Here is a 13,924-nt window from a genome sequence, read left to right as displayed (position 1 = left end):
AGAGGAAAAACACCTAGCCTGATTGTGTGTTTTTGCTGATAATGAAGATTAATGCAGATACGTAGGAAATCATATCATGAAGAGTAGTATGAAAAAACTAAAGCATTAATGCAAATTTCCTTACTCTGAAGCGCATGTGTTGGCATTCTATGTGCATTTCACACATACATGTTAAAAATGTCATTTTACAACTTGTTCTTTGTTCCTTTCCTATCCTATTCCCCATTAATAACCTTATCATTGATGGGTTTCTCCTGTCAATTAATATGAATACCAATATTGTTTTTATCAGCAAGTATTTTGTGGGTGGTAAATTCTGTTGGCTAAGCCATTTAACCGATCTCCTATTGATGGACACTGAAGGTGTTTATAATATTTTTTGCTCTCCTAAACAGTGCTCTGATGAACTTCATGTATATATCTTTGAGATTTGGGCCAATTTTCTCTCTGTGTTAGATCCCTGGAAGCAGAATTGTCGAATCCAAAGATTTGGAGATCTTGTATCTTTAATCATATTGACCATCTACCCACTGGAAGGGTCATAGCCAATTCCTTTCTGCCTCTGCTGTAATAGAGCACCTGCTCCTCCCCAACCTTGCCCACACTGGGTATTGTCGATGCTTTTGATCTTCACCAAACTGATAGGGGAATGGAATGTCTAACAACTTTTCCATTACATTCTAGCCATGCCTATCAGACTATAACTGAATGCAGTTGTTATGTGTCGGGGGACCTGGTTTAACTCATAGCACACTGTTTGAATCTGTGTAATAACCAACCATGATATGATGAGACTTTCCTGTAGTTTTGAAAAAGAAGCCAAACTTTCACCTGGTTTCAGTTATTCTCTCATTTACACTCCCAACGTGCTAGACCATCTGGGGAGTTTTTTGGAGGTGCCCCCAATAACCCAGTACAAGTTATTAGCTGCCTATCCATGAAAGAAGGACCATGTTCAAGACGAACAAACTCTACAACTGAGATTGCCCCATTGGGTGGCCTGTGGCATTTGAGTCACTAGGAGGTATTGATCCCTTTGCCCTCAGCAGCAATATTTTTACAGTTTTGACATGCCTTAAAGGTTATTGTCTCCAGGACAGGTAATTGAAGAGACCCCACACTCTATCAGAGGCATTTCATCTTTATTACAGAGCCACAAACTAGGCAACATATTTCTCTTTTCACTGACAGATTATGCCAAGATTTACAAGGCCTGGTCTACATGAAAGCAAACACATGTTTGAGCAAAGATTCAAATAAGTCAGAGATACAGGGTCAGCACTATCCTGATACAAAAGTCGAGACTTTCCCTTCTTCTGCTTGCATCAGAGGCCAGCCCTTTAGCACCTACAAAGTATTTTTTATTTTTCTTCTTTAAAATATTTTTTCAGATAGGTGCTTTAGATCTGGTTTTGCGAAGACACCCATGTGTTGGTTTACTATGGGTTACTGTTCTGGAAAGTTCATCTACCCAGAGTTTTTTGACTGGTTGTCAGCTAATCCATTTTGAACCCTGCCATGACACATTTTCCGCACATTCCTTTCAGGTAGTAGAATAATGAGGAATGAGAAAATTCTCATGAGCCAGTATTTGGGAACCTGGCATTTGAAATTCTAGAAGAGTATGTCTTCTGCCCAGTTCCTAAACCCTCTTTCCAGATTACTATCCAGCAGCAACCCTGGTGTATATGGCTGACTTGGTTAGTTGGATCTGGTCAGTACACCCATAGGCCCTCCTCTTGGTTCCTCAAATTCTTTTCTATGACTAAGAGAGAGCACTGTCTTCTCTAGACTGTTCCTTGAGCTTCTGTCCTTTCTTTTCCCTTCCTTTTCCCATTTGTGACATCTACAATACATTGCACTAACTTTATAATGAAGGACCAGTGTGAGTAGGACATGCTGGAAAGCCCTTGCCCTGGGCCTCTAAAGCCAAGAAGCCCCAGGCCAGCCAGCTGGTAATGTACCATTACTAGCTGCCTCCTCCAGCCTTCAGCTCAATACACTTCACTATGACTTCCCCAAGTATCCTCATACTAAATGTTAATTAAAGGTATTCTTTTTCGAGTTCAGTTCGATCAAAAGTACCGACCATCAGTTTTGTGGGGAGGAATCTGGAAAATCTGATGAACAAAGAACAAGATGGGATCTTTTAACTTTGGTGCAAAGAGCATGTTACAGTGAGTCAGGAGACTGCGTTGAAGTCCCAGATCTAATTTTAGAATCTTGAGTGATTCAGTTAATGTATTTGAGCATTAGTTTCCTCATCTATAAGATACAGTAAAGGTACGCAAGGTAATGATTGTTCCTGGGTAATAAATATTTGGCATGTTGTAGATGCTCTTCAAAAGCTGGCCATCATTATGATTTAAGCCCTCTATGGCTTTATGTTTCTATGATTTTCTATATATCAGAAATATTTCTCTAGCCCATCTTGGTTAGAGAGAATGTAACTTGCTACTGAATGTAAAAGACAGGAAATGGGATGATATGATCTGAGCTGGGAAAGGGGAAAAGAAAACACACAGAAGCATCTTTAAAGGGGTAGCATTTGCCAATATTCATAGAACAAATGCCTTGGAGAGAGAGAGGTTGGAATATCCATTTTCATAGATTCCTGCTTAGTAAGTAGTAATTATGTCTCCATATTGGTTTTCCCCCAGTTTTACTGAAATGCAACTGACTATATAAGTTTAAGGTGTATGGCACAATGTCTTGCCCTACATATAATCACAAAATTATTACCACAATAAGCTTAATCATATCCATAATCTCATGTAGATACAAGAAAGGAAAGAAAATGTTTTTCCCCCTTGTGATGAGAACTTTTAGGCTCTAGTCTCTTACCAACTTTCAAATATACCATATTGCAGTTTTATGTTTCTTAAATAAGCCTATGGGGAAATAGGAAGGCTGTGAGGGAGTGTGATTTCATCAGGATAAGAATCTGATTTACAAATTGTTAGTATGACTAAGGGTGTCTGTTTGTTTTGGATCAGGAGTCGACAAACTACAGGTCACCAGCCAAAACCACGCCTCTCAATCTGTTTTTGTAAATAAAGTTTTATTGGAACATGCTCAGTTATTGTATCTCTGGCTGCTTTCATGCTACATTGGCAGAGCTGTTTAACTGCAACAGAGACCATATTGCCCACAACGCTGAAAATAGGTACTGACTTTTTACAGAAAAATTTTGTCAACCCTTAAGTTAGATTATAGTAGCACTGGTGCTGATTAAGTAGATAGTGGCTGGTATCAGCATGTAAAGTTTAAACCACTTAAGGGCACATAACAGAGAAGCTGAAAGCTTAAGAAAGAAGTATGTGTGAATTTATTTATCTGGAATAGTAAGGAGAATGACCCTGGCACCATCATTCTTGCTAGAATGCCTTTCTCGAGAAACAGTTTCTCTGGCCAGATTACATTAGGTAAAGCCTAAGGAAAATCATTCCACTCTGGGTCTAAGGAAACAGGATTATGACTCTACATAATGGCTATGGAGAAACATAAAATAAAGGTGTTTTCTACAAGTATTATGGTAGATGAGAAAAATGTAATAAGTATGAGCAATACGAACTTAGTCCATACTGAGAGGATCTGTTTTAGAGCCCAGACCAAATGGACCATGCAGCAAGAAATACAAGGTCAATTTCAGTGATTTTATTTAGGGAGAAATCCAGAACAGAAATAGAGAATATTCACCATTCACCATAGGTTGCCGCAAACTACCTGCATGGATTTTTTTAAATGTTGTATTGATGATGAACATGTGTGTGATTATGTGCACACTGTAAAAGAAAAAAAAAAAAAAAAGACCAAATCCATTTTTATCAGAACTGGAGAAAAAAATAGTTCAAATGTTTGAAACTCTACTGACACAAAATATTGTGTAATTCATAAACAATTCTTTGTGGGTGTTTTAGTTCATAGGATGCCCAGAATATAGGACTCACTAGCTAGCCTCATGCACGAAACAATTGTCCTTTGGTGTATTTGTTTGTTTGTCAAGTGGTAAACATTCCCCTAGAGGATATTGAAGTTTGTGAAAAGGAAGAATTGATGGATATGGGCATGGAAAATGTAGTCACAGGGCCCTTCCCTCACTGATCACCATCCCACCCCCAACTCCATACCCCACGCACGCACCCTGCCGTCCTGCACTGTGACACTGGCCATACTGTCTCGGCAACACACAAAGCCTATGCCCGGGATAAGCTTCTCTTTCAAGCACCTATCTGGCTTTCAGCATGTGCTTTGAAGAGATAGTGACATTGCTATGCTCTGACATACACCATAATGTCAGCACAGCAGAAGCAAGTGGAAGATTCTACTTTCCTGATAAAGATCAGTTGCTGTTTCCTGTCTTGAAGACGAAAGTTGAGCAAATGCAAAGGTCATCTGTGTTTATATTAACAATGCAGGAGTTATACTATGTTTTCGCAACAACATCAGATCATTATTTATCCACTTGCCCTTTTTTTTAATATAATTCCTTTGAACTGCCTACATTTGCTTATCATGATATTTCTAAGTCTGTAAACAGCCCAAGTGTGGCTGTTCTATTTCTCTAAATAGAGTCTTAGGTCATTTTATTATCCAACATTATAAGTCATCAGAATGCATCCATCTGTTGTCTTTCCACATCTGGTGTAATTTTAACTCTTTAAGCCTAAAGAAAAACTAGAAAAACCATTGTGACATTAGTGTGTTAACTTTTTCCTCCCACACTGCTTTCCAATACATGGTTTTCTCTGGAAAATCACAAGGAAATGTTTAAATATATCTATTCTTTGGAAATGGCATTAAATACCATGGCTTCTCCCCCTTCACTTAGTGATCTTTCTGATTTTCCAGTGCCCTGATTCTTTTTCCTGGGATCACAGCCACTCAGCGCCTTTTCTTACCAACTCAAAAAAAGTCTTCACAGATGTGAAGGCACAGTGCCTCTGAGGCTGCCTTCCAGTGGTCCATGGGCAGATCTCCATAGCAGGGGAGCTGTAAGCAAGGCAAAAAGCCAAAGCCTGTTTAGCACCAACAACCTTGTCAATTTGCCAATCATTCTTTCAGATGTCGTTGCATGCATGATTAGATTTTCTTCCATGTGCGTTTTGGGGGTAACATCATATTGGTTGACCTGTTTTCAATCCACTCAACTACCTTCAATTTGACAGCTCCTTCAGGAATAAAGAAAAAGAGTTGAGCAATTCAGCTGTAAATCACATGATGAGGCAAATCACAGTTTATCAAACTAGTTATAAGATAGTTCTAATGTGTGAGATAAGATGAGCCCTCTTTCTGTTATATGTGGGGGAAAGATGCTCAACATCAAGGAAATTGACAAATGATTAATTACTCAAGGTTGAGCGGCTTATAAATACAATATGAACAGGGACATTTTCAACCACACAGTTATTTTCTTCCAAGTTGTTATCTGTTGCAGCTGGAATAGGCTAGATTTGTTCGTGGTAACAAAACTACCCCAAAGTTTTGGCAGTTTACAACAACCAAGATACACTTTTTTAAAATTATTTTTTAATGTTTCATTTATTTCTGAGAGAGAGAGAGAGTAGGCAAGGGAGGGTCAGAGAGAGGGAGACACAGAATCTGAAGCAGGCTGCCGGCTCTGAGCTAGCTGTCAGCACAGATCCTGACACGGGGCTCAAACCCACAAACCGTGAGATCATGACCTGAGCCGAAGTCGGACGCTTAACCGACTGAGCCCCCCAGGTACCCCCCAGGATACACTTTTCAATTACACTCCATGCTCAATGAGTATTAGCAAGTGGTTCTGTTCCATGTCAATACCTACATGGGACCCACAGTGATGGAGGAGTCTCTTTTAATGTTGGTGTCTGTTATGGCAAAGGCAAAGCAAAAGTAGACCTTGGTCATAGAACAAACTATGGCTTAAGTTTCTGTCTGGATGTAATACAAGTCACTTCCCTTCCCATATTCATTTAAGTGGCAGAACAAGTCAATCCAAATCTGACTTCCGTGTCTTTGGGAAAATACAGTTCAAACCCCAGGAAGGGAAGCAGGTCTGGATGAGTGGTAATGAAATCCACCTCTCCATCAAACCCAGGTCTCATGCTTTATTTGAGTGAGGTTTTGTTTTTTGTTTTTCTTACAGATCCCCCTTTAAAACCAGGAAACAGTGCTTAGAGAAATCAGCTTCACTAGTTCTAAAGAAGGGGTCTCATTGTTGGGATATGTTGTCTGACCTTGTTAGTAGATTTTAACCATAGGCTGAAAATGGATGACTCATTTTAGGACCATCACCACCCATAGAACTATAGGTTTTCTTGCTTAAGGGTTTCACACTGGTGCAAGAAAGGAGTACACTCTTCACCAGAAGGACCAAAGCTCCCTCCTGCTCTGTCAGCTGCTGGTTTCCTCCAGTAAATTACTAAAACTAGGTACAAGGAACTGAGGCATCACTCCTCAGCGAGTCTGCAGAATATGTGCTTATGACAGTACCCTGGTAATTCCTGATCATTGCATCACTTCCTGATGGAAACTCAGCTTTTATTTCAGCAACAATAAGGGTTGTGCTGGACCCCTGACCTCACCTGAAGATGTCTTTATGTTGGATCTGCCTTATATATGGGGCAGTTGGTTCAAGACTTAGAGAAATTTCTACAGATACTCTCATTCCAGGTAAGTTGTTCGTTTTTGTTTTGCTTTTGGAATAGGACCTTGTCATATTTTGTCCATTACTGGAAAGCATAGATTAGTATTCCATATGGAAACTGGTTTATTCCTTCCAATGTGTTTTTGTAAATAAGCATTGGCTGCATCAACACCAGGGTCTAACCTTAGGCAAGTGGACCTTAGTGACCTGAGGGTGGAATGGAACATGGTCTTTTTTTTTTTTTTTTTGAAGACAAAGTAATAAGCTCTATGTTTTATGATATTAATAGGATTAAGGATATATAAGGATATTTATCCAGAGTTTCTCTTCTCTTTGTTTTGTAGAATGATGGGACCCAACCGGGGGAATTGGCCGGAAGCAACAATGGCTTCAGGCTTGGCGAAATGGACTAAAACATGGAGGTAAGTGTTTGAGACTCTGGTTTCCTAGGACCACGTCTGAGCCTCATTATACAGAGCCACGTATGGTCCCTCCTTTTACCACTATGGTCCCAACACTGTGAAGCCTTCTGCCCACTGGCAGTGCTTTTCCATATGGCAGTATGGTGATTACTCATGCCAGTAAAATACCTACGTACTTTGGCAGTAACGTATGCAGATACATGTGTTTCTAATTACAGGGATATTGTTAGAACATGACTTGGCTTTGAGATACACAGTTAATAATCTAAGCAGAAATAATGCATTGTTTTCTAGTAGAAGAAAATAAGAACTTCATTTTAATCGTTTTTCCCCTTTCTCTTTCTTTTTGTTTGTTTGATACACATACATGGGCAGTATCATAAACTGGGGCAATACGGGAAGTTCTTGCAAACAATGTGGCCCTTTCTTCTCAGACATCGGACATAACCACATCTGTTACCTGCCTAATCATCCATCCACTCCTTTGCTACAGATGCATATCCAGGATTCTGTGTCCTCTCATTGTTCTTTGTGGATACCATGTACATTTTTAAAGAATAAGTGTAAATTAATTAAAGTTATGATTTGAAAATATGTATCTATATAGTGTACGTGCATAATTTTTGCTTTTCCTCACCTTTTTCTTATAGGGCTAAAAGCTTAAATCTGAGGGCAACACGTGTGTGGAAACTGAATGCACTATAGGTTCAAATGAGCATGGAAATTTTTCAATAAAAGCACACAGTCCCATTCTTGACCATGCTATTATAATTTGCATTTTCTAATCAGTGTGTCTCCAGCCTTAGGATAGTGCTACTATTATTGTTGGTGGATTTTGCAACCTAATCTTGACTCATTCAGTGAACCACAAAAAATCACCCAAGGCCAGATTCCCAGTCTACAGGAATTCCCTTCCAAGTGATGAGAGATGTACTTTTCTTCAAGATCTTCTTAATAATTCACAATTTTTTGCATTTAGAATTATTTCTGCTTATCAGTGAAGCAGAGGATTCTGACACATTCCCTTTGCTTCATCATGTCCAAAGAAATAAAGAAATCTAGTAACATTGATGAGTACCGATGAATGACACATTCTGTTTTCTTCTTGGGCAAACCTGGCAAACTGTTGAAGAACACGTGTGCAGAGCTTGGGCAAGCAGTGTGGGCTTGAGCTGGGTGTGTGCGGTGTCTGCTGTAGAATCATTTCCACTCAAATTCAGGATGGAGCTGTCTCCCTGTAATCCAGGTCATTTTTCCCCCCAGATCTGACAGCTTGCATATGTTTAGGGACTGTGCTTTTCACCTCATGTAAATGATGAGTAAAGGCCAAAGCAGCTATGGAGGCATTGACTAAAGATGACATTCTACTTATTAAATCCACCATTTGCGACTAAAGACATGCAACGTCTGCTTGTTTCTTGGGTTACACTGCAATTTTTTTTTTTTTTGACACATGAAACACTTTTCTTGAGGTTTGTTACTTTAAACATTAGTCAATATTCATTTATTGAGCATGACTGTACAATACATAGGCTTCAGGGATATGAAGATGAAGAAGACATGTAACCCTCCAGTAGCTCACAGTTTAGAGATGTCTCCATGATAAAGCAAATAATAATAATAATAATAAGTAGCATTTATTGGGCATCAACTGCTTCTCCTCAGTTGGAGTCCCTGATTTGTCACATGACCTTGTTCAGTGACTGTTGTAACACACACACAGGTAATGGATGTGGGGGGTTCAGAGAAATCAAATAACTTTCCCATGGTCACAGAACAAGTTACGTGGTCACAACAGAGTTGTGATGTCAGACTAGATCTCCCTGATTCTGGAGCCTCTGCTCCTATTGCTTCCATTTTAGATCAGGCTACCTATGTAAATACAAAAAGTCACTCAGGAAACAAGACTGCATGATGATGATAGGAGGTGGTACATGCTCTAATCAGCAAATAGACATCTGAGCCCTGGTTAACGCTCCAAATGTTAGCTAGGGTTCTGTCCTACTCCACTCTTGCCAACAAACAAGAATCCACATGTCCTGCCTTGATACTTATTCTCAGGATTCCCAGGAAGACCACCGCCCCCCAAATACCCTCCCCACTCAATCATTTATATATCCCTTTAAATATAGTTGCATTGTTGCCAACTTGTTGGTGCCTTCATTTACATTCACCAAACCTCTCACAGCCATTACAGGTCCTCAAGAGACAAGATCTCATAGGACAGGGGCGCCTGGGTGGCTTAGTCTGTTAAGCGTCCGACTTTCACTTAGGTCATGATCTCACGGTTCGTGGGTTTGGGCCCCGCGTCAGGCTCTGTGCTGACTGCCAGCTCAGAACCTGGAGCCTGTTTCAGTCTGTGACTCCCTCTCTCTCTGACCCTCCCCTGCTCACGCTGTCTCTCAATCTCTCTCTCTCTCTCTCTCTCCTAGAAATCAATAAAANTTAGAAAGGGCATCTCTGTGAACCCAGTTTATGCTTAATTGTATACTCTTAGCCTGTATAACAATATCTCAGATTGTTTCTATTCCATCGTTGCTTGAGGTCATGACCCTGTTTCAGTCCAAGACTCCCTTTCTTTCTAACCTTCCCCTCCCAAGCTTGCCTTTCATCCTCTTTCCTTCTCTCCTTCTCGTAGAAATCAAAAAAACAAAAAAGAAAGAAAGAATAAGCTTCCTAGAAGTCCTGCCTAAGAACTTTAAAAAAAAAAAAAAAAGATCTCATAGGACAGGTAATATTCTGAGTTCCTTAGATATACTGTTTCTAAGGTCAGAGGCCACCTTAGAAAGGGCATCTCTGTGAACCCAGTTTATGCTTAATTGTATACTCTTAGCCTGTATAACAATATCTCAGATTGTTTCTATTCCATCGTTGCTTTTATTAAGAAAGGAAGGAAGGAAGGGAGGGAGGAAGAAACTTGACTAGGTGACTTCCTATCCATCCTTGCTCTGATTATCACCATAAGCCAAAACATCAGTAGGGATAAGGTTTACCTTATAGATTGTTAAACCCGTTGAGATGAGATAAGAAATGTCACAATTAACTAGAATGTGTTACTTCACAAATGGTAGATGTTACTATTTATTGGCTTAATATGTTGCCCTTCCCAGGAACATTTGTGTTTTAAAAGAAGCTCAGTAATCAAGTCCAGGTTAAAGACATGCATTTCTAATTTTGGAATCATCCTCAAAGGGAGAGATATTTTGGCAGGATGTGTGTGGGGAAGGTGGTTTCCTTGAGATACACCTGGTAAAAGTCTCAGCATTGGAGAGCTCTGGGCCTATCTTGACTGGACACTGATTGACAGCTTGAGGACGAAACGATAGACATACCAATAGATAACACATATTGAGAGATTATTATGTACTAAGCAGGTTCTAAGATCTTTTTTTAACATTTATTTATTTTTGAGAGAGAGAGAGGGAGCAACCGGAGGGAGGGGCAGAGAGAGAGGGAGACACAGAATCCCAAGCAGGCTCCAGGCTCTGAGCTGTCAGCACTGAGCCCAATGTAGGGCTCAAACCCACAAGCCATGAGGGTCATGACCTGAGCCAAAGTTGGATGCTGAACCAACTGCACCACCTAGGTACCCCTAAGCTCATTTTAAATCAGTAACTAATTTAATTCTCTCAACAACCCTAAAAGGTGGGGACTGTTATCCTTATTTTACAAATAAGGAAACAGAACCTAAGAGAGATGATCTACTTTGCTCAAGATTACATCGTCAAAAGGCAGATGAAGGATTTTGATCAAATTTTCTTGACATGAGAGTCCATGTGTTTTCCACTACATCACACTCTATTTAATACCACAGCAAAGTTGTGCTGTCTGTCCTTCCCTGGCCGGGCCTGAATATTCTTGGCAAATCACATTTAGGGGGAGGAGGCGCTTTAAGTGGTGGCCAGTTACACAATGATTAAATGTAATCTATCCAGTTCGGCCAAAGGGAAGTGGTAAGAGTGGAATGACTGTATTTGGGGGGAAATATTTGTTATCTTTGTTGTCATGGTCTATGACATGGCCTGTACTCCTGAGTGGGTGACAGAAGTGAGGCCAGAGAGGGCGTTTGAGCACATGATATCTGTGTCCACACTCAGAGCAGTATCAACCTGGACAGCCATCTGCTGGGGAGTGGAAGACATATCAGGAAGGTATGGAAGGAACTAGTAAGGAGACATCAGGAAAATGTCAGAATGAAAGAGAAACACAAGTGTTTAAAGGAGGTTCAAACTGACTCCTCGCCCCCTGCATTTAGGAAAGAGGTGGCCCAGAAGCGTAAGAAAGAGATTATAAATTTAGGCAATGTTTACCAGGCTCATGGTGGAAAAGTGAGATATACCCAGTAGCAGAGCTGTGGAAACTATTAGAAACTGAGCTAATTGTAGTCGTCTTAGTGTGCCTCAGGAAATGGGAAGGCATTTGCCCCATTGGGGCTTGTATTTTTTCCAATTTTCCTTGTTCAGGCAAGAATTCATTCTTCGAGCAATGTAACCTCCTGCTAGGATTTCTCAACTCCACAAAAAAGAATAATTATAGATTAATAATGGACCAAAATAGAAATTGTTAAATGTGTGTAGCAGATAAGTGGAAAATGTTCTGTCTTGTAAACTGTATTGTTTCGGTTCCTGGCAACAGAAAGGAACAATTCTCACCATGCAGTTTTTAATGGATGTTAGAATTCACCCCTCTTTCTGACTGGTGCAAATTTTCAGTCTCAGTGAGAGTAGGACCCTGAAGTGCCCTAAGCTTGGTCAAGAGCAAGAAACATGTTTTACAGCACAGATAGCTTTTCTTCCTTGAGCTGAGAGACTGGTGGCCTTTTACACACATGATAGCTCAGCAGTTTTCAGAATTTTTCTCATCACTAAATCTTAAATTTAATTTATTGAGAATTTTCTATGAGGCAGGCCCTCAGTGGGATTTTTCCACCTGTTACTCATTCAAAAAAGAATGCTTGAGTGGCCGCCCTGTGTCAGGTACTACAGCTGTTAAAAGTTCTCAATTCTAACAAAACCTCTGAAAAATAGGTTAGGTGATGCCTACCCATTTTACAGATACAAACAGTGCCAGATTCGGAGAAGTTAAGTAACATGCACAAAGTCATGCAATTCATGTGTGACAGACGGGAATCAAAATGTTTAGAGTCTCCTAATTTACTAACTCCGGAAGGCCAGCTAAGGACCTATTCCTGGGACCCACAGCCCTTGAATTGTTACTTCACCCCTGAAGCTTAGCTCAGAGTGTCAGTTTCTGATACCCTCTGTCTTCCAAAGTGACACGGACCTAATTTGACAAAACAACTTACAGGTACAAGGCTAGGGGAGATTGCCAGTAATCACCCATGCTTCCCAGGTGCGTGTGAACAGTGGCTTTCTGGAGACGCTGTGCCTGTATTTTTGCCTGATAGCTAAAAATCGGGATGGATGGATGAAGAAAGATGGCAGATAAGCAAGGTGGGAGGCAGGTATTTCAGTAAATGCCTCTTGAATCAGACCCTTTCTAGATTCAGATTTCATGTCACCATGGCAACCCCAGAATCTCATTGGTTGGGTGGACAAAGGTATCTGTGAATTACAAGAGTGTTCTGAAGGGATTTCTCCTCAGTAACCAGAAAAACTTGTATTAAAAGCAACCTTTAGCTGGGACACCTGGGTGGCTCAGTTGGTTACATGTTGGACTTCAGCATGGGTCATGATTTTGGGGTTTGTGAGTTCAAGCCCTGTGTCCCTCTCTGTGCTGACATCTCAGAGTCTGCATATCCTTGTCTCCCTCCCTCTCTGCCTCTACCCTGCTCATGCTCTCTCTCTCTCTCTCTGTCTCTCTCTCTCTCTCTCAAAAGTAAATAAATATTAAAAAATATTTTAATAAATAAAATAAAAGCAACCTTTAGCCAAGGTGAAGGAAAATAAAGTTCACAAATGCAGTATTAGCTCCAGTTGATGACTTGGTGGCTTTGTATGAAATCACCACTGGGTGGGCCCCGGTTTACTGGCCCAAACAACTCTTTTACCTGACAGAGTCAGAGAAGATCATTTTGCATAATCCAGACCCTTCATCTAGGACTCTCCTGCTGTTGCATGGTGAGCTACTATATTCACAGTCATGTTGTTTGCTTGGTTGGAAAGTCTGTAAATGTGTCTGGTTAATAGCCTAACAAACCTTACTGTTTTATATTTGCCATGTAAATAAAAAGGCCTCTTTCCTCAGCCAAAACACCATCAGGCAATGTATTTTTAAATAAAAATATAAAATACAATCAAATGGCTTCCAAGTTCTAAAGAATGAGAAGTCAAGAGAACTTAAAATTCTTTTTTAATGATTCTGGATGTACTTGGGATATTTCAGTACGTGCTAATATAGTAATATCTGGCTGTCGTTTCTTTTCAGAGAGTCGTACCACTACGTCTAAAGCAAAATACTTTTTATTAATAAAATAGTTTTATTAGCCAAAATGAAGATTCCTTTTATCATGTTTATTGATCTATCATTCCCCATACTTTGGATTCTGGAATAAGTCCTAGCTTTATACTATCGCTAAGTGTGTATACTTTCATTTTATTCCTTAATCTTCATTTCTGAAGTTTTCAACAAATAATTAGCTTTAAAAAAAATCAGAAGCTTAAGTTGGCTTTGTAGTTAACAAGTGACCTTTTGTTTTGTCTAAACAATAATTTATAAAGGCACTTTTGATTCAGATTTCTCCTTCACTACTTCATCTTCCATTTGTGCAGTAAGCATCCCTTTGATCATGGAGAGGATATTCTGTTTTGGGCAGAGTTGTACCAAGATATTTTCATTTTTATTATTTTACGTAAAACCATCATCGAATAGCCAGTCATCATTTAATCAAGATGAAGCCATATGTGCTGAAACC

General features: G+C 39.9%; 1 long non-coding RNA gene across 1 annotated transcript; it reads left to right on the top strand.

Annotated features, from left to right (window-relative positions):
* Nucleotides 1-6,494: 6,494 nt before the first annotated feature.
* On the top strand, nt 6,495-7,588 carry LOC120249017. Its single transcript, XR_005532741.1, has 3 exons — nt 6,495-6,654; nt 6,973-7,050; nt 7,426-7,588. It is a non-coding gene; the product is annotated as an uncharacterized LOC120249017 (long non-coding RNA).
* Nucleotides 7,589-13,924: the final 6,336 nt, after the last annotated feature.

The sequence above is a fragment of the Hyaena hyaena genome, unplaced genomic scaffold, assembly GCF_003009895.1.
Source record: "Hyaena hyaena isolate Hyena2069 unplaced genomic scaffold, ASM300989v1 scaffold_620, whole genome shotgun sequence".
In the NCBI taxonomy this organism is placed as follows: domain Eukaryota; kingdom Metazoa; phylum Chordata; class Mammalia; order Carnivora; family Hyaenidae; genus Hyaena; species Hyaena hyaena.
Note: the sequence above shows the minus strand (reverse complement) of the source record. Positions and strands in the feature narration are given on the sequence as shown.